The sequence below is a fragment of the Aythya fuligula genome, chromosome 5 (genome assembly GCF_009819795.1).
Source record: "Aythya fuligula isolate bAytFul2 chromosome 5, bAytFul2.pri, whole genome shotgun sequence".
NCBI classification, from domain to species: domain Eukaryota; kingdom Metazoa; phylum Chordata; class Aves; order Anseriformes; family Anatidae; genus Aythya; species Aythya fuligula.
Window position 1 is genome coordinate 37,619,876 of NC_045563.1, and position 18,582 is coordinate 37,638,457.

The following is an 18,582-nucleotide window of genomic DNA, read 5'->3' on the forward strand; positions in this document are numbered from 1 at the left end:
CTGTGCTGAGGGGACAGGCAGGAGGGAGAAATGTCAGAGCGAGCACCTGCTGGCGGTGCTGTACACCTCAGGGCTTGCCCAGCTCCCCCCACCTGTGTTTGCTGGTGCAAAAAAAGCTATTATTTCTCCACCCAGCCTTCTTTCTTTCAGCCTGAGCTAGTAATGGCAGAGAAAAAGCTAATGGAGTTGAGATTGAAAATCTCATTAATAAATCTGTATTTTTTATTAAAAAAAAAAAAAAAAAAAAGAGTAGGATGAACACAGAGGTGTGAGGATTTCCAGAACTGCCCATTTGTCATGTGTTCACTGCGCGGTTGAGCTCTTGGAGGCCTGGTGCTGGGAGCAAGCATCATTCTCTGCAAAGCATCCAGGCTCGTATCCGGGAAGCTGGCTCTGAGATGAGAAGTTTGCAATGACCTAAGTACACCCTAGCCCCTTTGCAGCCACTTGTAAACAGGCACAGGAGATGCAGTCGATCATATGAATGGTTTTACAATCCTGTCAGTTGTGCCTTGCCTTTTTCTGGAAAAACACATGTTATATATAGCACCAGATCTAGTTCCTCCGTGTGTGCATCCAGAGCCAGCTTAGATGTCTCTGTATTGCCCTGTCTTGTTCTGGAAACACTTATTTATTTGGGTGTAGCATCACACCGTACTGTATGGAAACATTTTGGAAAGCAGCATAATCATATTTGCTTGGTACTACGCTCTTGTATCCGGGTGCACGACAAGTATAGTGCAGAAATATTCATGCTGATTCCTCACTCATCCTTCCTGGGTCTGGCAGAGCTTATTCTTGCACTGTAGCTTGTGTTTTATTTATGGTAAAATTGTCAAGACTGAAAAAAAATAATGACATTTCTTTGGGAACTCTTTATACTGGTCATTTTACTGGTATCTAAGTGCATCACAAATACTACTACAATCACAGCCATTCTCTAAGATCTCACTTCTGCAGTCTGGGATTTGAAGCCCAGACTCGTCAAAAGGAATCATAAATTTGAGACTTGTAGCATCCCTTTTTCCCCAGATAATTTAGTTTGACATGGCTCCCTTTATTTACATTCCAGTTGTGAATGCTCATCCCTTCTGTAAATCCAGCCCCAGTCTAGCAAAAGGAGCACCTGGAAAATCAGGAACTTCTATTTGTCTTACCGGCGTAGTCCACTGATATGCCTGACATTGCTTAGGAACTAATGGAGGACGGGAACCAGCTCTCCAGAGCAGGGTTTAACCACCTGCCTCATGAAATAACCCTTACCCTAATTTCCTGCCCCACTCACTACATGCTGATGGATTCTGCAAAAACAAAAGAGGAATCTCACATGCCCAACACGCCCAGCTCTCTGCTCAGCCCTGATTCAGTCTGACTCCTGTCAGCCAGTGCATTGAAAGAGACGCACATCCTGGAAAACTTCATCACAGTTACTTAAAACCTGGCATGTCTCTAAGCAGGTAAAATCACTTTTGGTTGGTTGGTTTTGTTGTTTTCTCATTGGGGAGGTTTGGCTTTTCTTCTGCTTGTCAAAGGTTCTGCAACTGGGAATTGAGCATTTCAACTCGCTGGGTATAGAGAAAACAGAGGAGACACTGTGTTTATTTAATAAATCCCTCACATATGTACATACAGAACACAGGCTTCTCTGTCAGGAAACTGAGGAACAAAGAGCAACCTTAAAGATTGCAATTAAATTAAAGAAGAAACTAATTTATTTTTCTTTTTTCCTGAGAGGTCCCCCAGTCCCCGTGTTGTCAAATGTTCTTCAAATAGGAATAGGAAATGCCTTTTGAGGAATGCCACAAATCACATGCTGTCTCAAAGCAGACAAGCCTATTTTACTTTTATGGTGCTTGCACAGGTCTTCATGCATTAACATGGAAATTGCTTCCTTTGTCTTTTGGATGAGAGTAGAAAAAAAAAAAAAGCTGCAGATTTTCACTACCTTCCCTCTTTCAGTGAATTCATTGAATATTTATTGAAGCTGTGAAGGAAATTTTCAAACATGACCCCTTTGAGCTGGACAAGATTTCCTGCTCCAATGGGTTCTTCTCTTTCTTTCGCTTGTGGCATGGCTTTGTTGTTCTTCAGGCTGTTGCTAAAGGCTGGGCAGCAAACCCCAAGAAACCCAGAGCTATTTTAGAAAACTGTCTCTTCTCTCTGAAAGCGCTGAAACCATTCCCTTACCAGAGCATATTCTCCACTCTAGACATAAACTGTAAGAATAAAGTTTGGATGCTTTGAGCTATCTGCTTTTCTTCAAGACATTTTTCTGTAATAGATACCTGACCTGTGATACCTTGTGGCTTAGTGAGAGCTTGGCTCTGAAACTAAGCATGATGGATAGGAAACTTTTACTCCTCAGAGATGCTACCAAACTGCCGTGCAGCAAAGCACTCCTCCTGTAGGGCAGCCTGTTGAGGAAAGCCAGGGTTTCCATTCAAGATATGCATGGGAAGGAACCTTCCAGCAAGACATTTTCATCGAGCCCATCAAAGCTTTTGAGTTTCCTCTGGGGTGTTCACAGATCATCTCTTTGGACTGACAAATTGCTCAGTGGAGTGCTCGTATCCTTCGCTGCCTCCTCCCGTATCTGTACCTTCACGTGGACTAGATAGATACCAGCAAGGTCCTTCAGAGCAGACCAGCAGGGACTTCTAGAACCAGCACCAGGCCAGATTCACCACAACGTGGCTGATGCCTGACAAAGTAAGCCTGTGTTTGTTTGCATTTTTAATAAAAATAATCCTAAGAATCCCTCAGGGTTTCTATTTTGGATTCATTGCTGTGCAGAAGCAAAGCAAATAGCATATATGTGGAAGTTACAGATCCTGATGGGTTTGGAGGCAAGTATCTTTTCTGTTATTTTGCCAGGTTTAACACCATGCAAATGTTGTTTCAGAAAAGAACAAGTTGCTATACAAAACTGGATATGCATGGCCCTACTTGACCCAATAATGTATTTCTAGGGAAGTGTTGCCCAGGAAAAAATGGCAGGTGATTGGAACCCTAGAGACCTGGGTTGTGTTCACAGACATGCTTCAGGCCTTCTCCGTGCCCTCAAATTCACCCCTCTGTGTTTGTTTCCCCAGCTGTAAAACAGGGAACTCAATTCCTTTACTAGAAGGCTTTCATATGGCAGTAGAAAGCAGGATAAGCAAGGAGGTGTTATGTTTGAAAGGTTTCTAGGGTGCTGAACAACCAAACGCTAGCACTTCACTGACACATCTTGTAACTGAGCTAAGAAACTAAGACAGAATAGAGAAGGCACGTGATTTACTGAAAATGCTTCTGAATGTCAGTATCAGAGATGGGATAATTATAATAAATAATTCTATTTCATAGAATGTCTCTGGTATGAATTATACTGCAAAATGGTAGAGAGACTAAATATTTCTGTAGCTGTAGTTTTTATTTATACAACATGATGTGTTTGCAAAGTACTCTGCACAACAGTAAAATGACAAGTGTCTGCTCCAAGTCACTTATAATACAATTCTAAAAATTAGTCAAGTAATGATAATAAACCAGGGAGAGGAGGGGAGGGGATGGAAAAGACAAGGGTTACAATATAAAAAGAGATCAGTAAAGAAGGTTGTGAGCAATTAAACGCTATGAATGAAATTGAAAAAGTGTTCCTCTGAGATTTGAAATGATGTGGAAAGTGGATGAGTCAAAGGAATACATAAAAGCAATTCTGAGCTAAGAATTACAGTATTACTCTTTACTTTTATGTATCAAATATTCAGAAGGAGCTGCTCGAGAACATTCCACAGGCCAAGAACTTCTGAACAACAAAAACATCTGCGATGAGCGAAAGCTGTTCACAACCAGGGCTGAAGCAGCAGAAGCAGCAGCTAAATCTCTCAGATAAGCTGTCTACTATAAATGCAAGTTATCTATGCTGCCCTTCTCCATTCTGCATCGCCTGAATTTCCTCTGAAGTTGCATTAGCGATGAGATTCTTGTTTCTTTCTTAAACTGTTATTTGGAATGCCTGCACACTATCAGCAGCACCCATGCTTTGCCCAAGAGCCACGAACGCCTCTAAAGTACTTTGGAGGAGGAAAGTTTTCATGGGCTTGAATCTTAAAAGCATTTAGGCACTCAGATATGCAGGTCACTACTAAAGGCATTCTCAAAAGCAATTTAGCATCAATTAACACCTATTCATTTTGGTGATACAAATATCGAATAACATTTTGGCAAATGAGGTTCCCCTAATCAAGAATCTAAATTATGATGAAAACGTTGTGCCCTGTGGCACGCTGCTGTTTTGTTTTTCTTTTCTCTCTCTCAGCTTCTGTTCATGCCTTTCATAAATACTTCAGCTGGTTTGGTTAATATGTGTGCATGAGGCCAAGTTACTTACCACAGGTGCATCTCACAGCCAAAGAAAGAAGTTTCTAGACAGAAGGACAAGGGAAAGAAGGTCACCCACCAACTTCTATTTTGCACATATAACGGCCATCTGGTTAAATGGCCATCTACTGGAATATCCAAACAGAGAGAAAATCAGCTGGGGACTTATACAATCCTCCAGTTTCTTTCATTAGTTACCTTGACAAGCTTAATTTATCTTGTAATCATTAAATGGCAGCACTTAAAGGACAGAATATGGGGAAAGTTGCGTGTTTAGCAACAGCTTATTGGCATGATTATAATAATAAATATATTGCTCTCTTGCAGCGTAATGGATCCCAGAGATTACTATCACTTAGAATGACCTCTTAGATATCATAGACCATTAATTTTCATGGCGATATTTCAGTATTAAACACTATAACTCATGCTTGACAACTTGTATCGGCTGTAGGCTGATAAGGAAGACGTCTAGTCTTGATATGAAGACGTAAGGAGATGAAGAATTTGCCACATTAGCTCGTCCTGGTGGTTAATCACTTTCTGTCTCATTCTTCACTTGAGTTTGTCTGACTTTATAATTCCTGCACTAAGTCCTCGCTAAGATTTACTCTGCTCAGAGGCCATTCCTGCTAGTGTTTTACTCCTCCAACAGTACCAATTCATTAATCAAGCCATAAATCAAGTCATCCCCTTTTCAGTAAGGCAGACAGGTTGAGCACTAAGTCTTTTACAATAAGGCAATTTCTTTCGATCTTGAATAATTACACAGCTCTTTCTGCGCCTTCCCCAGCTTTTCAACAGCCTTTGAAAATAAATATCCTGCATATGATTAGTCTCACTAGCACCACAAAGGGAAGTAAAGCACCTTGGTACTTCTACTCACTATTCTCCTGTTTATGCATCCGAGGATTGATTTCACCCTTTTTGCCACAGTATCTTGTTGGAGTGAAATTGCTCCATACTCTGACAACCCTGATCCTTTTCAGGGTGTTGTTTTCCAGGGTAGAGTTTCTGATTACACATCTCCTAACCTCCTATCTGGTTCCCACATGCATAACTTTGCATTTGGCTGTACTAAAAGGCTTTTTAGTCAAACATGTCTGATCTGCCAAGTGACCCAGCCTGCTCTATAGAAATGCTTTTCCCTCATCATCACCATTCCACCAGGCTTTATAATATCTGCATATTTTATCAACAGTGAGTTTATATCCACTTGTAGGGCAATGATGAAAATGTTGAACAGAACTGAGTCTAAAATTCATCCTAATATCTCCATGACTTTTGCAAAGCACTGTTGACATGGCTTTACTCTGTTTTGCTTTACACCCAGCACACAGACTTGGCTGGACTGTTTTTTTGTTTTGTATGCTAAAATGATCCTGTTGTGCTATGTTACTCCCAGTGAATGGGAGTCTTGCAGGAATAAAGATCCAGCACTGCCCTTCATCCAAATATTATACATGAAGAAGTATTCAATGAGAAAGTTTAAGAAATCAAGCAGAATTCACATTCTGTGTATATACATTCTGTATACATCCACTCCTGTCCAGTGAGCACTCTGTTGGTAACCATGCTATTTAGCCATGGGAACACAGAAGATGCATCTAGAAGGTGCTTTAAGAGCTCCTCTGCTCATCTTCCTTCTCAGGGCAGGAATGCTTAAATTATTCTTGACATTTTCTTTAATCAAGACTATTCTGATGCTGGAAAATACATCCCTAGATTTTCTCATTCTTTGAGAGAGAATCTCTACCAGTTAATATTTTTTCCCCTAACTGCTGCTAGGCTTGCTGACACACATCTACTCTGGTTATCGACTTTGCCATTTTTTAATGTTGGCACAGAGTAGATGCTCCTCTAGTATTCTGGTATTTCCTCACTATTGCAGGATATACATGTATTAAATACCAGTTTCAGCAGGCTAGAGATCAGTTAAATAAGCTCTAGTAGTATTCCTGTGTAAGCTGTCCAGACCAGATGATTTTAAAATATTTACCCCAATACATACTTCACATTTCCTCCTGGTCACTAATGGAGTGGAAAATTTTTCATCAGTCCATGTAATATAAGTGCATCATCTTCTTTCCAAATGAAGAACAGAAATATTTATTGAGTATTTCTGTCTTTTCTGCAGCATTATCATTTCATCATCTCCATCAAGCAACAGCACATACCCTTGTTAAGGCTTTTGTTTCTTAATATACTCTTAACTCATTTTACTGTCTTAAGCCCTGCCAGACAATGATTTTCCTCTGTTGTCTTTTTTTTTTGTCTATTTTTACATTGTATAACTTCTAATTTATATTGATTAATATGTATTTCCCATTTGACCATTTGCTACGTAGGCATTTTATTTTCTAGCTATGCCCTCACTTTGCACATCAACTCAGGATGGAATTTTAAGTAACATTGTTCTCTATCATGCTTATGAAATTGAGGCTTTTTTTCTTCCCACCTTGTAACCATTCTTAAACCACTTCCAGTTATCTTTCATATTTTTCTATCTGAGCTTCTCTTCCTCAGCTTTGGTGTGCTTATAAAGTACCTCATCCTGTTTTCTAATTTGATCCAGTGGCCTCTGAGAGATCCCTCTTCCCCAATGGTACTTTATGCTTTGATATTATTTAGTACATTGAGCCATAATATACTCAAGAGCCTGTGGTTCTCAGTTATTAATAATTCCAAAGTAAGCAATGATTGTCTTTAACATAGAGCACATTCTCCTTACTCCGTCTCCTCCTCATGCTCCTCTTTTTCATAGTCTCTCCTTGGAGACAAACTAAACCAAGAAATGTTACTGTATTCCAGCAGGTTTCAGAACACTGGTTAAATTAATTTTATTCTTAGCAATAAACATTTCTGGTTTTGTGTTGCTTCTCCCAACATTAGTAGCAATGTATTTGCTTAAAGTGTTCCTCTTTTTTTCGATCTTCATGGCATTGGTTCAGTTGGTCCACAAGGAAGAATTACAGAACAGTTCCACTGGAAATAGGGTTCTTTTGCATTGCTCGTTGAGTATAATCTCCACTATTTCACTGTCATGTTATTTTTATGTTACTTTCAGAATGCATTACATGTGAATATTTCTCCCATTAAAGCAGATTGCCTCAAGCACAGAGAAATTTGTCCGAAGTTCATCACAAAGAACTGAAGAGAGTACCCAGAAGCACAGACAAGCAGCCATCTAACTTCTGTTTCAGCTACCATATACATTCATATGATGAACTCAAAGTGATAAACAAGGAGATTACCTCACTTAAAAAAAAGAGTGGCTTTTTCCTTTCCTTCTTTTCTTTTTGAATCTTGTCACTGTCCCAACAGCAGTCCCACAAGAAACACATGATCCTAACAAATGTCAGTAGGTCAGGTGGGGTAGGAGCCAAATGGCCCCAAATCACTTGATGACTAAGAAGAGTCAAATGGAAAAGACTTTCTGCTTCTACAGATACAATGAATAAATAATTACATCATCAAATATTCATCTATATCTAATATCGTAAAGCTTCCCTTCGATAAGCATCGACCCAGCACAGACTCCATCGGAATGGTCGCATTGTCTAAAGAGTAAGTTTTCATTTTTGAAACTTTTTAAGGAAACTTTTGTGAATAATTTAATGGGATTAAGTGCATAGCCCTGAAGATTGTTTAGTTCATGACATTTCCAAAAAGAAATATTAAAATTAGACTTTATCATATTGTAATCTATAATTATCAAATATTTTTATGCTGACTACAAATGCCAATATCCAGCCCAAAAATAATCAGCCCAGCGAACTTTAAAAACTTAATTTTTACGTCTTGTTATTATAACAGAGGCCAGAAAGGCTGCTCCAGATACCCAATAATGCCAGTAATCCTCCATAAATTTCAGTTACAAATAGTGTAACTGATGCTGATAGTGAGAAGTCAACCTCAGAAATATAAACACAAAAGTAGATTAAGTGAGCTGGAACTTGAGCAATGATCAAGGACCTTTCATGTCCCCAGCTGTGAAAGTCATTTGCACAATTACTTGTGACTCTTCATCTGTAGACCAATTCAGCTCTTCGAGGTGCTGCAAACATGGAAGGTTGTCCCACATTTGTAATATGTTGTACTTATATCTACATCCCACTAGCTTCACTCTGTACTAGCTACTCTCAGCCTACAAGAATACTGTGAGCTGCTGCTTTCTGTCTCCTGTAATCCCCATTTACTCGATCATGAGAGATGGACGCTTCTGGATGGTGATTCACTCCATCCCAGGGAGATGGAATAAGTTCCCCTTTCTCCATGGACGACAGATGGAGCCAGATGTGTAGTTCAGAACAGCTGCTTCACTTCTGGGTAGTCAGGCAAACTAATCTCACCCTGACGGTTGAGCTAGGTACTTTCAGTTTTATAACATCCTGGCTAACTGCATGAGACAGATTCTGAACAGGTTGAATGAGGGTCAGAAAGAAGTCCAACTTAGTCTCTGATGCATAAGTAAATCTCACGTCTTTCATAGCTTGACTTGTATACCATCTATGCCACCAAATTCTTTCAGAGCTTTTTCCATAATTGTCTTTGTAAACGGGAATTACAAAAAGAGCTAAATTAGCTCTTTTATATCATTCCAAAGAAAAAATGAGTTAATAGAAGGGGAATTTGAGAGTAAAAGTACCAGTACTGAATTGTGCTTCTTCAGCAAAGAAGTCATAGTTGCTTTTTGATTCAAATCCATTGGAAATTTTGTTCTAACATTAGGCATGCTATTAGAGAGAAATATTCTACCACAGTTTAACACAGCCAAAGATGATATCAGCATATAAAATACTTTTTGAGTCAGCTACATTTTCAGTATTTTTTTTCCTTAAGGGATATCTATCCAAATACAGGCAATTAAAGGTGCTCTATTAGCCAGCCTCTGAGGCAGTCTTAACCACCAACTGACGTTCTTCTCAATCCCCTAATATGACCAGAGGACAAAGAACATAGTACATCTTCCCCAAATAAGCTGTTTCTCCAGTGTGATCCCAGACTCAAACCTCCACTACTAACTATACTGCACTGACTATAAAACATTTATGTGCTCATAATTCTGTGAACATTTGGCTATTACTTATCTGCAAATATCCCCGTGGCAGAAATAAAACACAGGTAAACTTGGAAGTAGGGCTTTGAATTCCTTGGTCAGACTACATTGTCCCTCACCTCACCCTTACACTACAGTAGGTCCATCACCTTTCTCTCTCCCCAAGTGTTTACCTTCTCTTTATTCTCAGTGTCCTTTCCCCATGATGAGGATAACAAATGACTAAAGCTCTTTACAAGGTAGGTAACTAAGCAGTCAAGTTAACACTTTCTGGCAGAGTAACTCCACGAGACTTGTGCAAATAATCTATTTCCAGGACATTTTTGGTATAGCAGAACAGTGCCTTCCGGACATCACAAGAAGTTATGCTCACAGAAGTAACCTTTGAAACATCTAAAACAGCTGAAGAAAGTGAAAAGATGCAGATAGATGAGTCAATAGCTATGCTGCTTCCACCTACCAACAGCAGTCCTGTAACCCCAGCTGGCAATTTCTAGGTGTAAACATTGCTGGGCAGTTTATGTGGCAAGCATAGGGGCCCTTTGTTGTGGTTCATGAATATTAACACTGTGATACCCAACTCCTTTCTTTCCAAGGGAGTAAAAAATGGTGCTGTCATGTTCCCTGAGGCTGGTGGATAATTGTATGAAAATTAGAGCAATTGGATATGCCCTGAGGAGATGTGCACAAGCGAATCAGGTGTCCCTAGGGAACAATCCATTCGGTACCCTATATTTCACTGTTGATCTCCTCCCACCTGCTGGATGGCAGAGGTAGAGAAAAATCTCACAGACTCAAAACAGACATTTGTCCATGCTGATATCTGTATATCCAACAGTAATTATGTGAAAAAAAGTACAGATGCTTAGAAGAGCTAATACAACCTTCTCTGTGACACTGGATAATTTCCAACAATCTTATCTGGAAGGAACCTCCACCAGCTAGCCCTTATTCAGACCCCAGTCCCAACTAAGCACACTGTTCTTTAGCTCTATCATCTGAGGTAAATTTAGTGGCTCTACATAGCTGCCTGTCATCCCCACAGAGCAGGAGGTCAAGGGTTCTGCTGATGTATGTTTCCTACCTGCACCTTGCATACCACTGAGTTCGAAAAACCAAGGCATGCTGGAATTATCCCAACAAATTGCAGTCCCTGCCTCCAGGGCTTTATGGGCAGAAGGATCTGAAAAATAAAGCTTTGCTGGATATTATATTTCAGGACCAAGACTAAGCCAATTTACAGAGGCTCCAATATCAACTCAAACTTCCAATCTTAAGTTTGAGCAAAGTTTTTTGAGCAAGGTTTTTTCAGGTTGCTTTACAGTTACCTACAGTGATAGGAATGTGTCACATGATTGTGGAGTTTTTCCTTTAAAATAGGCACCAAACCCATTTCAAGAAGGAACTCTTTTGTTCACTTTAGAAAATATAAAATCTTTTTTCAAAGAATATGAATGTGCTGGTTGCACAACTTCACAAAGTACAGAAACTCAGTATCTTCATTATTATGAATAATGTTGTCCTGGGTAACAGATTTGTGGGATGGGAATTAGGTTAAAGTTCCAAGGATAGCAAGTGAAAAAGATCATAAATAGTTTTCTTGAAGGGATGAAAAAAACCAGTTCTGCCTTGTCACTCTGTGTGTCTTCAAATAGCTGCAGATAAGAGACTTCAGTGGAATCCAGGCATTTTCGTATAAGATGAGGAAAATATTTATAGTAGCATAAGAAGTGGACCAAATACAAAACTGCATGTATGAATGATCATCTTTAACCATCGGCATTTATGGTGGGCAGATCTTCCTGTATCACCTTGTTTATTTTTTATTCTAGGGAGGTACATGGCTCTTGAGGTTTTCTGCAAATGACTCTCCAGGTCTGCATTTTTAAAAAAGCCACTCCTAAATATTCAGATGGCCACACCCTCATGACAATGTTCCTAATGGTTCAGTGTAAGGTCTCTTATTACTTTCTCTTTGATGTTTGTTCGTTTATATGTTCACAAACCCTGCTTATCAATGAATGAAATAAGCAGCTCCATAACTAATGGAAGTTTTATCATCAGCAAATACGCTAATGTTGCAGTGAGACATTAAACTTTGAGATATAGGGTCAGGTATGTCAAGACCATACTTCTCAAGAGTTGTCTTAAACAGAACTACTTCTGGTACCAAAGCTTTTGGGTGGTGTTGGAAGCGTTGGTTCAAATGCAAAAGACTGCTTACTTGCTTGTGTGAGAGTTGCTCTATTTCATAAATGCTTATTGCCTCCCCAGCAGTTAAGCAATACACATTTTTCTCTCTAGCTGAGTATCAAATTATAATTAATTATATCACCTGACCATTTACACACCAGTTTTATGACTGGCATGAACCATTTATGTCAGCTTAATGCAGAATTTTCCAGAACTTATTTGTGCCCTTACACTGGGCTGTTTGGTTAATTGCCTTTTATTTCTTGAATGTGATTTTTACTCATAGAGTGGTTAAGGTTTAACATAAAGGACTACTTTACACTTCAAAAAGAGTCTTGAACTGCATTAGGCTTGAAATGAAATATTCCCTTCCTCTGTAGCCCCAGAATAGAAGGAGCTCAGCATTCTGAGACTGGTACAAAGTGGTATTGTTAAACAGAAGCTAATTAGGATGGGATTTCATGTTGCTAAGAGCTAAGTCTTTGGTATGCAAGAGAGCCAAACAGCAAGGGCAAAGTGTAACTATTTAAGGCTGAAGTTTGCTATTTAAAGGAAAATGTTCATACTGGCCCAAAATTTAGCTGCAGTCAGGAGAGTGTTTCTCTGTCAATGACAAGATGACTGACTGTCATGACTCCACTCAGTGAGTCCAGATCAAATGTGTTCAGGATGTAAGCCAAGAGATTATTTTTCCAACCTGCCAGAATCAAAAGCACCATCTGTGATCGATTTTGTGATAATGGAGTAAACAGCTACTGGAAATTCAGGACAGTTCCCAGAGATTTTTGGGCTCTGGGAGGAATGAATATGAGCCTGCAAGAGGAACACAGCTGCTGCTATCCAAAACCTGTGGTCTCTCTCCTCTGTGGAGGCTGAGAAACGTTAACAATCACAAATCCTTGTGAGCATAACCTCCTGCAAGCAGTGGGATTTTGCCTGATCCTGTGCAGAAAAACAGGTGGAAGATGCCCTGAATCTTCTGTCCTTTTTTTTTTTTTTTGCCTACATGCCTACTATTCAAAGAGTACTCTTTTATGACAGCAGGTTTACCTTAAATACAAATCTAGCAAAAATAAACCCAGACTGTAAACTGTAGGCACTAATTTCAAAGACTGTAGAAATCTGGGTACAATATTCTGCTTTGTGAAGTTAAAGCTACAAGCCTAAGCACAAAAGCTTTCTCAAATTTAAAAGCAAAAGAACTCTTTCTTGTGGTAATAGCAGTATTACTTTTACTTGCTAGAAGAATCACACATTAATTTTGATCCAGCAAAAAAATATTTTGTTAAAGATCTTCATTTTTAAAAGGTTTGATATATTCAATTTCCTCTGGTGTCTCCTGAGAAGCCAAGTAATCTTTAGCAAATGTAAATGATAAGTTCTAACATTATTAGCCCGTGTAAGAAAAAAGTCAAGGCTGAGAAGAGACAACAATCTTGTACAGAAGCATCAGGCTTGAATTTTGACCTATTGTGAGGCTGGGAGTGGGTTACATCCAGCTTTAGCCAAAATTAGAAACAAGTCTAGAGGTGTTCAGTGATTTTGCACCAAAGAGAAAACTGTTTCTTTGAAGTAATGCCTGAACTGACTGCAGCTAAGGAATGCAACCATTGCCCTAGGAAGACCATTTCCTACTCTCCTGTACAGCCATATAAGCCATTATAAGCCATACAATGTTTATTTGCTTTTTAGGAACAAGTGGCCAGGTGCCCCCTGAGTCAGGACCACACCACAGTGTGTGCACCGTTTCTCAGAGGCATGATTTGGCACTGAGGCCTAGGGCACGTAACTAACCTACAGCCACTTATAGGGCCTTTCTCCTCAGAGTTGTATGGCCAGGAGCAGCAGGGGCGTAGCTCACAGGGTATCTTTTCTATTTCAATTGAAGAAAAGTCTTTATTATCTGTAATTAGCAGAGGGCCTAAAACAACTGCCACAGAGCTTGGGCCAGAGAAGGAACACAATGCAAAGGAGGCACAGCCCATAGCTTTTAGAAGTACTTCACGGGATCCAATTAAATGCTGTGCGGTGGAGCATTTCTATGTAGAATGAGGCCTCCACAGAGCTCATTAATAATCATATGTAAAATATTTTAGAAAAGACTTTAAAACAGCACAAAATCCGCCCCTGGTCCCGCGGGGAGCGCCCCCGCCGTCGGCCAGCAGGTGGCGCCAGAGCACAGGCGGCCAGGAGCCTTGGGCCTCGGCAGGGAGCAGCGCGGGCAGGGCGCTGGGGGGGCTCCTCCGGCTGGCCCTGCTGCCAGGTAACACGCTTATCATTACAACACAGCAGGCTCTATACGATTATAGGAGGCTCCATACGATTACACAGTAGCACGTCCTCTCTCTGCTCCAGAAGAACACCCGAGTTTCACTCACCCACTGCTACCACCATCACGATAGCCAAGTGCAAATCCTGCTCCTCACGGTGCCCATGGCCGGGGTTTCCTGAGGGGTAAGAGCTTGTGCTGTCTGGCCGACCGAGTATTTGAAGGCTGAGCTCTGGCCTTCTGCTGTGGGCAATTAGCACTAATTAAGCAATAATTAAAATTACCCTGTGACATCCTTTACAGAAGGTCCCAGCTGGGTTAATTGTTGGCGCTACTCGGGCCGTTTTAATCAGCTGTTGTTCTGTGTGCGGTTCTGAGGGCACAAGTGTTGCCAACCCAGGACAAAAAGTTAAAATGCAAGGACAAGGACGCAGCAGTGTAACCACAAGTAAGGGGCTTTATCACAGGTCTGGCCTCAGCCCTCCACCAACCCGGAGTCGACGGGTGGCACAGAGGTACGATGCTTGTAGAGGTCCCCTGCTAACATGGGGGGATCCAGTGGGCTGCTGAGGGCACCCTTCATCGTATATGGGTTTAGTGAAGAGGGGCAGGTTTAAGTTCTCTGTCAGTCTCCCATGTAGATCCCATGGTGTGGCAGAACCAGGCTGGTAACCTGTAAGCCCTCCTTAGTTGGCTCGGTAGGTGAAGCCAAGGCTCTGTACCCCTGCTGTCACCAGGGCAGGGAAGCTTACCTGTGAGCCCTGCAAGGGAAGTACAGGATGCCTCCCCAAGTTCAGGGGTCGTGTTATCTCCCCTAAACCAATCAACTGATTCAAACAGAAGCAGCATAAATTTTAGCCCAATTGCCTGCTATCCCAAACAGGGAAGGTCAGTTATCCAAACCCTGTTGAGGCAGGCTGTAGGATCATTGGGGAAGCCTGTTTTTGTTCATGTACCATTCACTACATCAGACTTGCTGAACTGGAAACAGTCAGCTGGGCCTTCTAGGGATAATCCGCAGGGGATGCACCAATTATTTGCAAGTATCATGATAACCCATAATCCCAACTGGGCAGACATGTGAGCTTTATTAAACACCGTTATGACTGCAGGGGAAAGGAGAATGGTTCTGGAAAAAGCTCAGGCAGAGGCAAGGCAGAGGTTCCCCTGGGAGGAGGTAGAAGCATTGGTACCGATTAAGAGAGACCCTGAGGGGGACCCAAATACTGGCAGAGGCTGAGGGTTGGTAAAGCAGTACCAGTAAGTAATCCTTTCTGGGATTCAACATGAAGCATCAAAAATGAAAAATGCCTCTAAACTGTATGAGGTCTGCCAGAACCCAGATGAGAGCACACCTGCTTTTTTCAAACGCCTCTGTGAAATGGTGAGAAAATGGATGGATCTGGACCCAGATGATAAGGCCAATGAGAGAACGTTTAACATGCAGTTTATCATGTGATCTGCTCCAGACATTAGGGAAAAAATGTGGAAGGTAGATTGGGCTGGGGGAATGTCAGTCTCTCAGCTAATTGAAATTGCACACAAAGTTTATAATGATTGCGAGGTGCAAAAAGAGAAAGAAAAAATTAAGCTGTAGGCATTACTTTTGGCAGCAGCTATTGTAGAAGGGAAAGGAACTCAGGGGAGAGGCAGAGGTGGATATAGAAGATGGTTTTGAGAAGGTTGAGGACGTGGACAAAGGAGGGGGGGCAGGAAGGAATAAACCCATAGGCTCTAACCAGCGTGCCTGGTGCAGGGAAGAGGGGCACTGGAAAAATGAGTGTGTGCTGGAAAAGAAAAAGGAGCTGAACAGAGGCAGTGAGGAGCATCATTTGATTATGTTGGAAGATTTGGAGTCAGAATGACGGGAACCAAGGGGTGAAATTCCAGTAAATAATAAAATAAAGGGAACCAGATGCCCTGGTTCCTTTTAAGTTTGGGGGAGACACCATCAATTTCCTTTTAGACAGTGGTACAACTAATTCTGTAGTGACAAACTGTAAAAGACCGCTCCTGCAGCTGATGGACTGTAAAACTGGGGGAAGAATGTTGATACACCAGTTTTATATATGCCTGAGTGCGCTCTCCCTTTGCTGGGAAGAGACTTACTGTGAAAATTAAATCCCTAGTGAGTTTTGTCACAGACAAGGTAAAAGTTAAGGTTCTAACTGAAAACTCTCGGAAAGCCCAAATTTACCTTCTGGTTAGAGCCAGGAGGGCACCAGCAGGTACCTGAAGAGGTTTTAAACACAATAACTCTGTTCGTTTGGACAGGAAAGCAACATGAGAAAGCAAAAAATGCATCCCCAGTCCAGACTGAGATAAAGCTGAGAGCAATGCCTGTATGGGTACCCCAATATCACGTCAGTTTTGCAGCAAGAGGATTAGAGCTATTGGCAGACAAGTTTCTATGGTATGGATTAATTTGAGAAGGCCAGTCCAGCTTTATTACCCCAATACACCAGTAAAGAAACTAAACAGCATAGAGTATAGGTCTGTGCAGGACCTGAGAGCCATACATAATGAAAGACATACACAGTGGGATCTAACCCCCACACTCTCCAGATGACAACATATGAGGAAGATATAGATATATAGATATTTATTTTTTTTCAGCATGGGATCTTAGACACCTTCTGTATACCATTATACCACGGATATACAGGAATGATTACTGGTTCCATTGGATGCCCCTGTGCATCCATTCCAACCTGAACACTGGGTAAAAAAACAAAGGTGGAAAGATAAACCTTTACAGGAAGAGTGGGAAGGACCATAAATCATCCTGCTTCACACTCATGTGGCAGTTAAAGGGAAAGGAGTTGTTTCAATCTGTCAGACTAGTCAAAGAGAAAATTGAACAGCTCCATAAATTGGCTTAAGAGGTCAAGCAGAATAGCGGAACTGACTTCTCACGGTTGACCTCACGGTCACCTAATTCTGAGTGGCTGAAACAGTTGTTTGTGGTATTTGTATTTTTGCTTATTATGATTGTGTGCTGCCTTAAGATACGATGTTTACTTGAGTGCCTGGGATTTTGGAAAAAATACATGTTAGCGACCCCAACGTATCATGACAATGAGAAGCAGTAATATGGAATATTTCCTTAACCTAAATATGGAGAAAGGTGAGAACTGTAGAACTTCTCAGCAAGGTCCATAACCTCACGGGGGGAGCCCAGGTCAGAGAGTTACCATGCTAGGACAACACAGAAGTGTGTAACCACAAACATGTGCTAAGTCAGCACAAAAAAAAAGAGGTAAGGATGCTCTGGAGTATCTTCTGCTTCATCAGCATGATAAAGCACACGCCCCTGAGTGGAGATCTGACACGATAATTAGGGACTGACTGCCTTAGGTTAATGAGCTAGCACCTATCTCATACGTGTGTGTCTCTGCACATGCACTGCTGAGCAAGTGATATAGCCAACAGCAGCCAGTGAGTGATCCTACACCTGCCTGTACCTGCTTTTTGGGCTGGCTGAAGGGCCTGGCACTCAGCTCTGGGTGTGCTTGCTTTCCAAATTACTGCCTGGTACCCGATGCTGTGCAGACTTGAAACAAAGGGTAACTGGCAAACCTCAGCTCCGTGTGCTTGTTGCAGTGCACCGGGCGTGAGCCCAGCCCTTGCTGAGGGACGACCCGGGCAGAGAGCACCCCTACACGGGGACTGAGGTGAGGTGGGGTGAGGTGAGGTGAGGGGGCTGCCCGGGGCAGGGGAGGCCATCCTGGGCCGTGGCCTGGTCTCTGGAAGCTCCTTTGCAGATCACACGGCTCTGGACAAGGAAGCACAGTGAGGAAATGGCTGGGAGTCTTTCGCGTGGCAGCCGACAGAACAATGAGATCTGAGCACTGCCAAAATCTGTGGCTAAGCTGGTGGACGGCTCTTACAAGGAGTTTTACCTCAGGCAGGGCATGGATGGAAAGTTCTAGGTCAATCCCTGAGCCTGCTGGGGGGCACTCCTTGGTAGTTACAAAATCAATGCAATTTAAGATTAAATTTTCAAAACTGTCCCTTTTTCTGGTCACCCTCTTGCAGGCACTGAGACCTGTTCTCAGAGATACCCAACCCTTGAATTTCCCTGCACCTCTGAAACCGAGCCAAGAACGTTTTGCCCAGAGGTGGAGGCACACAAAATTAGGTTTGCTTCTTAAGACACTTGTTGGCTGTGTTTGAAAGCCATCTTATCCTTTATCAATTTCACCATCACCGCCCTGTCCTTCTAGAATTTTCTGGAAATCTTTAACTGCATCATAAAAATGATACCTATCAGAAAAGCCACCGCTCCACCCATCCCTTCCACGCTGTTTCTTCCTGGAGGCTGTGCTGCCTGGCAATGTCTGTACGCAAGTGGATGGGTGGGTATCAGGCAGGTGCCTCCAGACTGCGTGGGGAAGTGTGAGTAACACTTGCTGCTTTGGAGATGGAGAGAGGGGCAGGCTGGGACCTGCAGGGCAGCGGGTGAAGCCCTGGTGAAACGATACCGTGCAAAGGACTGTGGAATTCGTTCCTTATGCATGGATGGTTTCCCTCTATGACCAAGATGAAAAGTTTGAGATTTTGTCCATGTGTTTCTAGGCATGACAGAGGAGAGGGCAGTGTGCATGTTTCCTCTGTGTGCAATACCCCGTGGTGGCACAGCCCGGGTTCCCCAGCAGCACTCCCTGCAAACCCCTCCCAAGTCACAGCGCTACCAGGC